This window comes from Eulemur rufifrons, chromosome 30 (genome assembly GCF_041146395.1).
Source record: "Eulemur rufifrons isolate Redbay chromosome 30, OSU_ERuf_1, whole genome shotgun sequence".
NCBI lineage: Eukaryota > Metazoa > Chordata > Mammalia > Primates > Lemuridae > Eulemur > Eulemur rufifrons.
In genome coordinates this window covers 35,543,037-35,557,730 of record NC_091012.1, presented here as the reverse complement: position 1 = coordinate 35,557,730, position 14,694 = coordinate 35,543,037, and positions in this window count along the sequence as shown.

Sequence of the window (14,694 nt, the reverse complement as noted above, 5' to 3'; positions counted from 1 at the left end):
GTTGGCTAAATGGGATGGATTGTGTTAAGTGTGTACATGGAATACATGGTAAACTGTGTCAACACACATCCACAAGATGACAAGAATATGACTTAACTCCAAGACATTTGGTTGGATTAAGTAAGGAACATATCATTAGCTTACTCTCTGTGCCAAGGTCTTTCAACACAATAGTGATATCTGCAGTCTCATCCTCTATCACTTAGGCCTGAGTCAAACAAGTTAGAAAATCCCTCTTATTTCTGGTCATAGGGATTGGAATGACATTTAAAGGTCGATGATTCTCAATGGCTTTATCCTGCAAGATCCTATTCTCATAATATCTTAAGGCTACTAGAAATTTCCTAATACTTATTTGGAGGCTTTTATCTAGGCACTGGGTAAATTTATTTTGAATTGGTATTAGCACAAAAGACTGGCAAACAAAGTCAAGTTATTTTTATGTTGATTGTTATTTCTCTCTTCCTTTTACTGCTCTCAGAAACCTTTTTAGTTGCATATTCCCTGGGTCTCAGAAGGATGGAAGTTTAATTGTGTGTAGGCGTATGTGTTTGTGTGTGTGTGTGTGTGTGTGTTTCCCAACTATTAACTTAAGTTCATGGAATAAGATTAATAAGAGCCTTTCCTTGCATAGATTTACATGTTCTGCCTATCTCTTTGGCCCAGAAAAGATCCTATAGTTTTGTTCCTAATGGGGTTCAGAACACGCTACACCAAAATATGGCTACTTGGCATGCTGAATATTTTAAATTGAAGGAAGTTTGAAGAACAACAAGGGCAAGCTGAATGAAGAGGTACTAAGTTGCTAAGTTTCCCTCAGTTTACTACTCTTGGCTAATAATTCTTTTTGTCCAATCACATTGTCCCATGACTGTCTACTCTTCATCAAACGTAGCATAAAAACATGCAGGTTTAACTCTTTCTTCAGGTCTTCATTTCCTTATGTAAACTCCAGTGTCATGTAAAACTTATATTAAATAAATTTGTATGCTCTTCTCTTGTTAATCTGTCTTTTGTTGCAGAGACCCAGCCAAGAACCAAAAAGGGTAGGAAGAAAAATATATTTTTTTCCACTATATTTCCAAGGAAAGAAATCATTACCACTATCATCATAATCACTTTTGCTGCTACTTATGGTGCACCTACTAGGCAACTGACTTTATGTTTAAGTGATTTTTGTGTACCTTACCTCATTTAACCCTTACACTTCTTATAGTTTCTATTTTAGGCCTGAGAAAACTGAGGCTCAGGGTCCTTCAGTGACATTGTAAGGGTCATAAAGCTTGGCAGAGCCAGAATTTAAATGTTGTGCTATTTCACTCCAAAGCTCATGCTCTTTTCACTACACTGAGTGCCTGAAGGGCAGAATTTTAAGAACTGAACATTAATGAGACTATCTTTAAACAATGGCTATTTTAATGACTACAAGCAGCGCTGTATTTTTTTCCTCAAGCCAATGAAAATAGCAATATTCATGACTCTAGGAAAGAAAGGTGCAGCAAATCTGGAGCTGATTCTCACCTCTTTATAGCCTGATTTATAAGGGCAAAGAAGTTAGAAAGAAGCCTGCTCTAGATGGAAGCCTAATAGGTTGTCTTTTATTTCCAAAAAGCCAAAAAAAAAAAAAAAAAAAAAAAGGAGGGAAAATAAACCCAACAGCAAAACCTCAACAACTCATTTTCAACTTTTAAGAGCTCAGAAAGGTAGGCTAAGCTATTAAAGACTATTATATTTTTTAACATTTTATCATCTTAAAATTTCCTTGCTCATATGAAACTTGCTGTTCAGGTGTCTTTATAGAGCAATTTTCTGTAGTCAAGTTACACATCTTAGAATAATGACTCATAATGGAAATTGGGCGTGAGGTGGCTGCAGCATTAGCTAAAGAGCACCATTAGAATATGCTGGATTACAAAAAATAAACACTTGGGTACTTCAGCTTTTAAAATGAAATCCTTAAAAGCAAGGCATCTGTGGTAAATGCAGTGATAATATTTAATAATCGTGGAGAGAGTGGTGAAAATGGCAAAAAGTGACCAAACAGTTGGAGACCTTGGAAAGGTCGTATAGTTAAGATCTGTCCTATACCTTCCAGAAGGTTTTAGGTGTCAAAAAGAATTTCTTGCAACCTAGTTTTCTTTTTCTTCTTTGTAATTCTCATCAGATCTGATCTGCTTTCCTGTGACCCATGGGTTTGGAGGCAAAGTTTTCTTCTTTCAATGATTCTTTTAAATGAATAAGACGTTCAAATTACATCACTGCCTGTCTTAAATCAGTCACTGAGTCATTTGAAATGACACTGACCCCCGTTCCAAATCCATTCTCCTCCCTATATGACAATTTTAATATATTCTTTAGAGGGGCACAGCCCCTTCCTGCTCATATTAGAACCATTAGGGGTTCATGAAAGTTGTTGGTAGTGGTAATGTGTGAATGGGGTGAAGGCAAGATTAAAAGGTTAATATGCACAGATATGATTAGTGTCTTAGTTAGCTCAGGCTGCTATAACAAAAATGCCATAGACTGGGTGGCTTAAACAACAAACATTTATTTCTCACAGTGCTGAAGGCTGGAGAGTCCAAGATCAAGCTGCCCCCAATTCAGTGTCTGGTGAGGGCTCTCTTCTTGGTTTGCAGGTGGCCAACTTCTGGTTTGTCCTCTCATGGTAGGAAGCAGGGAATGAGAGCAAGCTCTCATGTCTCTTCTTATAAGGGCACTAATCCCATTCACGAGGGCTTCATCCTCAGAACTAACATCTCCCAAAGACCCTACTTCCAGATATCATTACATTGGAGGTTAGAATTTCAAAATATGAATTTGGGGTGGGTACAAACATTCAGTCCATAAAAATAAATGTCTTATGAGAAATTATATGATGTGAAGTGCCATATCTCAAAAAGGCTTTTGTGTTCAAAAGAGGAAAAGGTTGGGCATCCCAAGAGAGAGATGAAGTTTGAGATAGGCTTCAAAATATCAATAAAATTTTACCAGTGGATATTGAAATCACTCAAAATAGAATGAACAGCAGAGGTAAAGCCCTAGAGATATGCTGTGGTTTGAAAGTATGTGTCACTCCAAAATTCACATGTTGTAACTTAAACCCCAATGTGATGTTATTAAGAGGTGGGCCTTTAGGAGGTGATTAAGTCATGAGTGTAGAGCCCTCATGAATGGGATTAGTGACCTTATAAAAGAGCTGGAGGGAACCAGCTAAGTCTTTTTTGCCCTTCTGCTTTTCTGCTATGTGAGGACACAACATTTATCCTCTTTTGCTTTTCTGTACCTTTTTCCATGTGACAATACAGCATTTGTCTCCTCTGGAGGACACAAATATTCAAGTGGCCATCTTGGAAGCAGAGACCTGGTCCTCATCAGACACCAAACCTGTTGGCCCCTTGATCTTGGACTTTCCATCTCTAGAACTATGAGAGAATAAATTTTTGTTGTTTATAAATTACCCAGTCTCAAGTATTTTGTTATAACAGCATGAATGGGCTAAGACAAGGTGAGAAAGTACAGGTAAAAGTGTTCAGGGCAAGGCAATGATTGCATTTAGAACAAAGGTTGTGTATAGTGTATAATGGGGGATCAGTCAGGGAAGGGAAGTTAGCCTCTCCTTTGACCTCCAGGTGATAGTTTCTATCAGATACTGTTTTAGGCATGACCATTGCTCAGTTTCAATCTCAGGTAACTTTTGGATTAAAAGGAAACATGTTTACATCAATAGGTCCCACAGATTACTGAAGATTTTTTTCCACCTGGCATAAAATTGGTATTGGTATTCATGTAAAAATTGAGTGCTGCTATAAAGTATTTGTTTGGAGTGGACTGACCAGGTTTGAATTGTAGCTTCTCCTCTTACTAGTGACTTTAGTCCCATGAGCTAATGTTGTAGGTTGAATTGTTCCCTCCCTCCTCAAATTCATATCCAGAAATCCTAACTCCCATACCTTGGAGTATGACCTTATTTGGAGAGAGGGTCTTTACAGAGGTAATTAAGTTAAAGTTACAGTGGGCTCTAATCAAATATGACTGGTGTCCTTAAAGAAAGGGAAAATTTGGGCACAGGGATAGACATGGATAGAGGAAAAATGATATGAAGAGACATAAGGATAAGAGGGCCATCTACAAGCCGTGGATAGAAGCCTAAAACAAATCCTTATAAAGAAACCAACCCTTCTGACACATTGATCTCAGACTTTTAGACTCTAGGACTGTGAAACAAATTTCTGTTATTGAAGCCACCCAGTTTGTGGTACTTTGTTATAGCTCTAGCAAGCTAATACAGCTAGCCTCTCAGGATTCAGATTCCCCACTGTAAAATGAGTATAATAGTAGCTGCCTTATACAGTAGTCATGATGAATAAAAGACTTAAAACACATAAAGCACTTAAAGTAATGCTCAGAATATGTGTGTGCTATTAATGTTATGGATGTTATTTTTTTTTATGTCAAACCATTTATCTTTCTATGTTCAGGTAACTTCCTTGTGGATATCTTTATAAAAAAGGTTTATACATTTGCCCTTTAATTTCAACAAGCTCCTCTTAGCTTGAAATCAGTCTTCCACTTTATTTAGATTGTTTCCTATTTAAGTTTTTTATACTTTGCTTTCCAATCAAACTGCTGCTGAATGCAAACACATATCTTTCGTTAAACATAATATTTTCTTTCATTCATTTTGCCTGAACTCCTGTGACCCTATCAAATAGATTTCCCACAAATTCCTTATCTTGGTATTTCTTCTAAGGATGCACTTTCAAGAACATACCTGCCTTCCATTTCTACCTGCAAATAGCAAAACAATATCAACTGGCAGAGATAATTACCCACTTGTGAAAGAAAGTGTTATTTCTCTCTACTGCAATGCAGTGCAATAGAAATGTCACTCTGAGTCAGGTTATATTAAGTAGCTTTGTGTCACATGACACTGTGTGAACTGACACATGCTGTGCTAGTGGATTAGATTTGAGGTCACAAATTTAAAGAAACACTTTGTACAGAAGCAAGTACTAGTGGCTGTAAGTAACAAACCTGCTATTCATTTTTTTTTCCTTCTGTGGTCTTTACTTTTGCTGTGTTGGGATAGTAAGGGTGTTAAAATTAATTGTGTGATTTAACCCACATCTCTAATGTTAATTTTAGCTATATTGAGTACCTCATTTCCTGTCTTTATATGACAGTAAGGGAAAGACCCCTACATCCCTATAGTGAGAGGCTGATACTTTGGTGTTTCATTCTGTCTTTGCCACTGACTATCACATGACCTGAGGTGAGTTCCTTTCTCTCTCTAGGCCTGTTTCTCCACTTGCAAAATTAGGGTTTAGACGAGATGATCTAAAAGTTTCATCTGGTTCTAAAATACTAAGATATTCTCAAGCTCTGTGATGACACAATATAGGATTCAGTAAGGGCACAGAGGCCAGCTAACTCTGGTATTCGTTCCCCTTGGCATTTTGGCTTTCTGTCTGAAGTCTCTATTATTTGTGCTTCTAATTCTGCTTTAGTGCCCCAAGGGGCTTTACTGACAGCATCAGAATTAGAGAGCTAAATATCCTATACTGGTCCCAATGATTACATAATGAATACAAAACATCACTAGGAAGTTCTTTGACAAGGTAAGTAATATTCATATTCAATGCAGGGCTTCAGCAAGGCGCTGATGTGAGGACCAAAGACAAATTACAAATAATTGATTGAAGTTTTCATGTATGTGATGAACAACCCCATTTTCAATTATGTTTGACAGGTAATTATCCTGCTTTTTTCCAGTAGACGAAAGTTGTCTTATGGATGCTATATGGAAATGTGGGCACTTGAAAATATTCATCTGTAATGAGACAGAATTTGACTGGCAGGAAAGAGAACAAAGGGGAAGAAGGTCAGAACGGCTCTGGGGTATAAGCATGAACACTCTTTTCTCTGCCCTATTGCCCTCACACCTCCACCCAATGGGGACCAAACAGATATGGAGGTAGAGATGTTGCCAGTACAATGAGAAGCACTTTTTAAAATATCTGATTTGGAAAGAGGAGTGTCTAAAAGGAATAAACTCAGCTTAGAAAACTAGGGGGGAAAAAGGTCACAGAACCTGTCCCAGGCTGGGCACAAGTCAAAGAGTGTGAAATTTAGTAGAGAAAGTGACCAGCATAAATGGGGGGGAGAGTAAGGGTGAGTAAGGGTGTAGGGTGGGTAGATGACTATAGAGAAAGTCATTAGAAAGGATCTGGCTTTTTCTTTCTACTGTTAGCTGAAGAAAACATGAATCAAGAAGCCAGATTTGTTTTTAGTCCAGCCATAGCATATTGGACTCTGATATCACAAAGTGGTAAATCACAAATGTACCCATCCATATCATATTTGATATAGATGCACTGAAGTACAGTTTGTTCTGTGAATGACTGGAGAGATACAAGGGGTATGTACCACTAGGGGAGAGTGGCATTTAGGAGAACAAAAGGGCAAGAGAGCTAAAAAGGAAAACCCCTTTATCTAATGATCCCCAGGCTGAGGACCAGGGACTTTGGAAGAAGACTTCATCATGCATTATATGCAGACTGTATACATAATGTGTCTCACCAACATATGCACTACTATTTTCCACTGCTTTTTATTTTTCAAATTAATGTCTGTCCTTTTGTAATTCATAAAACAAAAATCCAGCTAAATTCATAGTTGTATTTAGCTGTTTTGTACTTTACCAACCATCATATTATGTGGAATTACCTGACGTTTTTAAAAAGAGAACTTCATCCTGGAAGTGTTTGGGAACTGTCTTTTTATGTCTTGGGTAGTGACAATGGACAACTTTAGCAGAAAATGTCCTGGTAAAGGATTGCCTTAGTGCATTGGCTGCAATGTTTTTTGACAAATTGAAAAAGGTTTAGGGATACTGGTGGACAGAATTTCTTGGAGAACCTATTGTTTCTTTTTCTGGTGTGATGAATGTGATGAACTTTAGAGAGCCTGATATCTACAGAGCCAGGCAGAGAAGGCAAGGAGAACTGAGAGACTCGGGGGCTCTCTGCACTGCTATGGGCAGCAGACTGGAGAGGAGAGAGGAGCAAGTCCCCCCAAAAAGTCTTTTTCCCCTTTAGAGGGCATTAAGGTGCACAAAAGATTCAGGTTCCATCAACTTCCATCCCTTGGAATTCATGGAGGTGACCTTGTCACAGAATCCTGGCCTTCCTCTCCTTTGAAAATTTTGCACAGTTCCCATGCTTTCTGGAGGAAAGTCATTGTGTACATATTTTTACATATCCATAGACACAAATGATACATGGGTCTCCAACATGAGTGGGGATGCTCAAAATACATTACATAAATTCTCTCTTTCCTCCCTTCTACTTCCACTAATCCTCTTGATGAGCAGATGAAGAACTTCTTTGTTCAAGGTTATGATAGAATAGTAGTGTACCAGATGGATACTACTACAATTGCTCCTCAATGTATTCATTGAAATGTGGTTGTGGGTGAGCTGAGGATGTAGATATTTTGTACACTGAGGAAAATGCTTTCCAGTCCACTAATGGTAAAAGAGCCCAGTTACATCTTAATAATTAAGTGAATTTGTTACTGCTTTACACCAAAGGACTGATTTGTTATCAGAGTAATGAAAAAGATTGTATTTTTATAAAGATTTATTTTCAAGAGTAAAAGAAAAGCTAGACTCTGGTAATACAATTCAATGGGCAGAGGAGAGCAACTTCAATAATCCAAGAACAACTTGACTGGACATTATCCTACACTAAATATCCCACATTATCATGTGGATCAACTATTTCAAATACTGTCCATCATAACAGTGAAATATTTTTGTTCATAAAAGCAACAAATGGCGTCAGTCACAAACTCCTCCAATCGAAATATCCTAATAGCCCTTCTTGGGAGGAGGATGGCTTCCCTCCTAGTTGATAAACTGTGTAAACTTTGAATTATTTCTTCACTTGATTTATTCACCACCAGTCTTGGAGCTCCTTGAGAGAATAATGCTGCTTATTTTTGTTAGTATTTATATCCCTTACAGTTACTAGCATAGAGCCTTACACATAATAAATATTAAAGAAAGGTTGGTTGAACGTAATTGGAATATAGCTCCTCATCAAGAAATCTAAAGATAATGTGTCAAAAAGCTGAAATGTATTCTTCCCTGTAAATAGAATGGTTTAAGTTCCCAGTTGTATAGATTGATACTCCAGCAAGGTAAAACTTACAACTCAGCATGAGCCTTTCTTGCTTAAGTAACTAAGGTTAGAACCCAGACAAAGGCATGAACGAAAATAACCACTTGTGTTTGAGTTCATAAGGCAGGTCTGGCCCAGTCATTTAAGTCATATATTACCAAGGTCTTCCAGAAGGAATGGTAAGGACTGGTAAGGAATGTTTATGTTTAAGTACAGGTATATGGAACATGGTTCTTGTTGATTTAGTCAATGGCTGACTCAATACCTTCACCTGTGGATTGAATCAATGCTTGAAGATTCTCAGGCAGCTGCAAGTGTGTGGGGGATAGAAGTGGGGTGGGAGGGCTATTAGAATGACCTTTGGAGCATCACAAGTCACACTCACATGCAGACATGTTCTATCTTTTGGGGTCATGCCATGTTTGGGGGATAAGAACACCCCAGAGAAGTATATCAGAATCTTAAGAGCAGGAGCTAGGGTATGGTAGCCTGCATGTGTGGGTTGAAAAGATTTCCCACGTGATTCTGATACCATCCTTACTGCATGCTTCCTGTTGAGAATCACTGGTGTACAATAAGCTGAGGAGTGGATCCTGTACCAATGGATTGTTTATCCAGATTCTACAAGGATTATGCCATTGTTTCCTTTGATCCATCCATAAATATTATCTAGGGCACAAAAAGAGTATCTGCATATGTTTGTGCAGGTTGTTCACTGCATAAAAGCTAGCATTCAAGGTAGTGAATGAGGGCTGAAATCCGGCTCATGCTCTACATTGTTTGTTCTAGATTGTGTCTAGATCTCTAGACCTAATGGTAGTCTAACTCACCTCCAAGAGGAAGCATTGGAGTTCTGGTATTTATTTATTTGTTTGATTGTTCATTCATAATTTTTATATTTCTAGAGATTGTGTGAAGTTCAACTACTTTTCTTCATAGTGTCTTGAAATTCCCTAATAAAGGGCATGTTTGTAGTGGATCTGAATATTCATTTAATCATATGTCAGGCCCTGTATTGAACATTGAGGGTACAGAGATGAATAAGACACAGTCCCTTACTCTTAAGGAGCTTCTAGATCAAGGAAGAAGGCAGAGAAGTAATTATACCATGACAGGAAGTGTGACAAGTGACATGACAAAGGGATATCCTGGACGTATTGAGAGCATCAGGAAGGACCCCCAACCCTGACTGTCCATAGTGTGTGTGAGCATGCATATATTTATATTGAGGAAAGGACTGTGAGGCTTCCCAGAGGGGAGGGGAGGATTGAGTTGAGTCTTGAAGGAGTAGGAGTTCAAGTTACCCTTCAAATATGAAAGTGAGGTGGGGAGCAGTGTTCTAAGTAAGAGAGATATACAGTTGGTACTCTATTTCCATGGGTTCTGCAACTGTGAATTCAATTAACCATGGATCAAAGATACTTGAAAAAAAACCCTAAAAAACAATAATACAACATTAAAAATAATACAGTATAGCAACTACTTACACAGCACTTTCATTATACTAGGTATCATAAGTAATCTAGAGATTATTTAAGTATACAGAAGGATGTGCATGGGTTATATGCAAATACTATTCCATTTTCTACCAGAGACTTGAGCATCCACAGGTTTTGGTATCTGCAGGGGTTCCTGGATCCAATCCTCCATGGATACCAAGGGATGAATTCATCTGAAAACAGGAAAATCTAACAGAATCTAAAGTGTGTGTGTGTGTGTGTGTGTGTGTGTGTGTTGGAAGGCTGTTGGGGATTGATGATGAGAGTTAAAGTTGAAGAGGTGGTGAGGGTGAGAAGGGATAGGGAACTACTACTGCAAGAATCTAAGCATGGGCTGGGGGATGGGGACTCTGCTACTGCTGCTCTGTGAGGGATGAATTGGAGTGGGGACAAGTCTGAAGAAAAGGAGATTGGTTAGAGTATGCTGTAAGAGTAATCCAGGTGACAGCCAATGAGAGCTTGCATTAGAGCAAAAGGTCAGCAAACTATAGCCCATGGGCTAAATCTGGTTCACCATTTGATTTTATAAATAAAGTTTTATTGGAACAGAGCCATGCCCATTTATTTATGTATTGTCAATGACTGCTTTTGTGCTACAATAGCGGAGTTAAGTAGTTGTTACAGAGACCGTATGACTCCCAAAATCTAAAATATTTACTATCTGGCCCTTTAGAGGAAAAATTGACGAACGTCTAAACTAGAGCAATGACTGAAAATAAAAAGAAATGGATGATTACAGAGATATAAAACAGATGGATATTTTCCCTTGTATTTATTTATTTAGTTATTTTATTTCTTATTTATTAAAATTTTCAAATGTAGAATAACAGAGAGAATAGTATAGTCAATACCTATTATCTAAATTTAACATTTGTCAATATTTTGCTACATATGCATTATCTGTTTTCCCCTAAATGGATATAAAGTAAATTATAGGTATTTAACCCATAAATTCTTCCATATGAATCTCTAAAAAAGTTTAAGAACATTTTCTCATGTAATAATAATGTACTTTATACACCTAATGAAATTAATATTAATTCCCTAATATCATTTAGTAGCCATCAATTTTCAATTTCCTCAGTTCAACAAATGCCTTGTCTACCTTGTTTGCTCAAACCAGGTTAAGAATCTAGTTTAATAAGAAGAATAACCTTTATGAAACTTTTATTGATTTTCTTATGTGGGAATCACGATGTAAATGAGTTTCAGGAATTATTTCCTTGAAGATGCATATCAATTCTGAGAAATATATATTATTACTCTTTCCATTTTACAGCCATAGACATCAGTACTCAGAGAAGTTACTTTCCTCAAATTACATAGCTAGACAATAGCAGAGCCTGGACGTGAACCCAGGGCTGTCTTTTTTCCAAGTACCATATTGTACACTGTGTATTTTAAAGGACTTGGTTGCCTAATTGTGAGTTGTGAAGGAGAGGGGAGAGATCAAGGATGAAGCCAAAAGTTTTGGATTGGAGAACTGGAGGCTATTCGCTGAAAAAGAGTTCAGAAAAAAGAGCAGGTTTGGGATCCAAGATGAGTTTAGCTTTGAAATATTTGAGTCTGAAGCCACAATGTGATATCAATACAAGTTTTAAAAAGAGCTCTCAGGGGCAGGGTGATAATGAATTGTGAGAGGGCAAGGGTTGAAGTAAGGAGATTAGCTAGGAGGCCACTACTGTGCTCATGATGAGAGATGGTGGGCTCTGGACTAGGGAGGTGGAGGTGGATAGAAATGGATGGAACCTCTGTGGCACTTTGGTTCCATTTGCTGAGAGAGGAAACACTGTGGGAGGAAAATAAAGGTGTGTGAAGCATGAGGCAAAGAGTGATGAAAGAGGAGGCTGGGAAGATGGGCAACAGTGGCAAGCAGTTTATCATTTGTTCTAAGGGTAATGAGAAGTTGTTGCCAGGTTTTAAAGAAGGATTTATACTTTTAAAAATTCACTCTGGCTTCTCTATGGAAAGTGGATGAGAGAGGGCAAAAGTGGAGGCAGAGAGACCATTTAGAAAATAGTTGTAGTGCTCTAGGTGGGAAAGGACAAGGGCCTGAACTAGAGAAAAACAGAGGAGATGGAGAGGAGGGCACAGTTATGAGAGGTGTTAAGGCATTATAAAGAAAAGGTGCCATGGAAGAGGGTTGTGGTAGCTGAACAAATGGCCACAATTATTTGACATTCCTCCCATTGATAGGTGGGGTCTATATCCCCTCCACTTAAATCTAGGAGGGTTTGTGGCTGCTTTGACCAATAAACTATGACAGATGTGACACTAGGTAACTTCTGAGACTTAGTCATAAAAGGCCAAACCTCTCCATCTAGTTCCCTAGATCACTTGCTGTTGGAGCTCTGAACTGCCATGTAAGAAGGCAAACTACCCTGAGACCAATATTTTGGAAAGCACACAAGTAGCCTTTCCCATGGATGGTCCCAGATAAGCTTGTGCTTCAGCCATTCCAGCCCAGGCAGGAGACATGCAAGTGATGAAGCCATCTTGGAAGTGGACCCTCTAGCCCTAGGAGTTGTAGCTTTCAGCTGTTCATGTTACTCTACCTGTCGCTTCAGTCATGGAACTGAGCCTTCAGCCATCATGAAGTAGAGAAAAGCTGACCCTGATGCATCCTTTCCAAATTCTTGACCCACAGAATCTGTGAGCATAAGAAAATGGTTGCTGTTTAATGCCACTAACTCGTGGAAGTGTTTGTGGCATGGCCGTTGATAATCAGAACAGAGGTGAACATAAAGATGTATAAGATATGGTCTTTGCCTCCCAGAAGCTTATGATCTAAAGAGTGACATGAGAAAAATACATAAATAAAAATAAAAGAATTGTAGAAACATGTTAATAGCTGTATAAGGTGCGTGCTATGAAAACGTTGGGCAAAAGCAATTAATAATAGCAACAAGTAACTTTATGCCAGTGTTCTCCAGGTATTTTATATATTAAGTGCATAAGGTCTCATGCATTTATTCTTCACAATAGGCCTATGAGACATAGTCACTTATTAAGCCTGTTTTCAGATGAGAAAAATTAAGACACAGAGAGGATAACTAACTTGCCTAAAGCACTCTCCTCTACTTGTACAATCTGAGTTACAATGACCTCCCAAACTTGAGTTCTTGACTTTATAGCAGTCCTTACTGCCTTGAATCTCTCACCAGCTTCTTATAGCACTAGTATCTCTCCTTCAAACCCTGTCCTTCCTTGCAAATCTGAGACTTAGAAGAAGCCTGATTCTCCTGCTGTCTCAAAGATACCATCTTCTGTAGTTCCTTTGCTATCTTCTCCCTGCTCTCAGATACCCCCAACTGTGGCTGTTTCCTAAGATTCCATCCTAGGCCTCTTGTGGAAGATATAGAACCTGACTTCCAGACTGGGCATTTTCACTGAGTCGTTCCTCCTGTATCAACTCCAAATCAACATGTGTGAAACACCATCCTCCCTTAAAGCTACTTCTCTTCCTAACAATGACTCTGAACTTCAGAGTTGCCTTTGACTTCTCCCTTTTTTCTACCACCAATTATGTGCTTGAGGCATAGAAATCCATGCTAATATTAGCATAAGAAAAAGTAATTAGGAGGGCACACCTGCCACACGTACACACAAATCACATAGTGCATTCTAAGAACCAAATCTAAGTGATTTTTGGGTTATTTACTGTTTCAACATAATACATGCTTGGGCTTAGATCATTGAGAGTGTACATTAACAGCCCCTTCCAGAGTTATTGCCTGGCATCCTAATAGAGTTACATTGTGAAACAGCCATCTTATTTAATGGTTTAAAATTTGGGATCCTCCTTTCTTCTAACCCAGAAGAAAGCAATGATCAAACCACGTTAATTGATGTGTTTTGATCAAGAAGGAGCCAAGGTTAGTATGAGGCTTATTTCCACAGTGACTAAGTGGAAGAGTCAACACATCAGTCTTTTTCGAGCCCACCACAGAACTCTCATTTCCATTCTTCTATCCAACAACTGACACTCTAAGTAGCTCAGATTCAAATGCAAATGCAAGCACAAGAATGCAGACACACTTTGAAATCAATAACATCTTTTTTGTCAGGCAATTCATTTAGTATTTCTAAAAACCAGTGAAGTTTAAAAAACAAGGGAGTTGAAAGCTTGCTCTCCTGTTCCTCCAGTTTTAATGAGCCTATTCCTCACTCTGGGACAGAGAAGCCCTCATTATAACTTGTCAATAGAACATTAGCACCCAAGATGGAGGGAGCCCTATGATCCCAGTTAATTTTCTTTCTTTTTTTTTTTTTCCATCTGGATATAGTTGAAAAATCTTCTGATGGGAAAACTAGCCATTTATTTGAACTCCTTTCTAAATCATAGATCCATCTACTCGTGAATAACATGTGACTCTTGCCATGTTGGTAAAGACATTTTTGATTGATACTTTCTATGTCAGGATATTATGTGTCACAAATAATATGCATCCCTTCTCTTTCTCAAATGAGCTCCGTGAAACTGCTTGGAGAGACTTCAGGCAGCACACTAAGCACTCTGTACTGCCTGAGCACTTTCGTACCCTTTCTTTACCATACTCTACCTTAGCCTTCAAAACAGGGGAAAATCAGATTCAGGCTTCCATTTTAAGAGAGGGCTCTTGGAGCTAGAGATGAAGAAGGAGGGAGAATGGGTGAGGGGAGCACCTTGCCTGCCCCTTTGTATGACAGCATCTGTTTCATCTGTTTCACTTGATGCTGCAGCCCTTGAAACCATCAGCAAATGTGAGACAAAGCAAAGTGCAAGTCACCATTGTTTCCTTTCCTGTGTCTGATAGGTGGCTTCACATGCTGCTATGTTATCCAAGTTAGGTTTTGTTGTTTTCAATTACTGGGTTGCATCGATCTTTATGTATTGCTGTGATGTAAAGTTTTAGAAACAAATATTTGCCTGCTTTTTTCACCATCTTCTGTACAGCCCCCAATTCAGGCCAATCTAGCATATATAATAGACCCCTTAATCAGATAATGCTCTTTCACTCTCCAGATCCTCC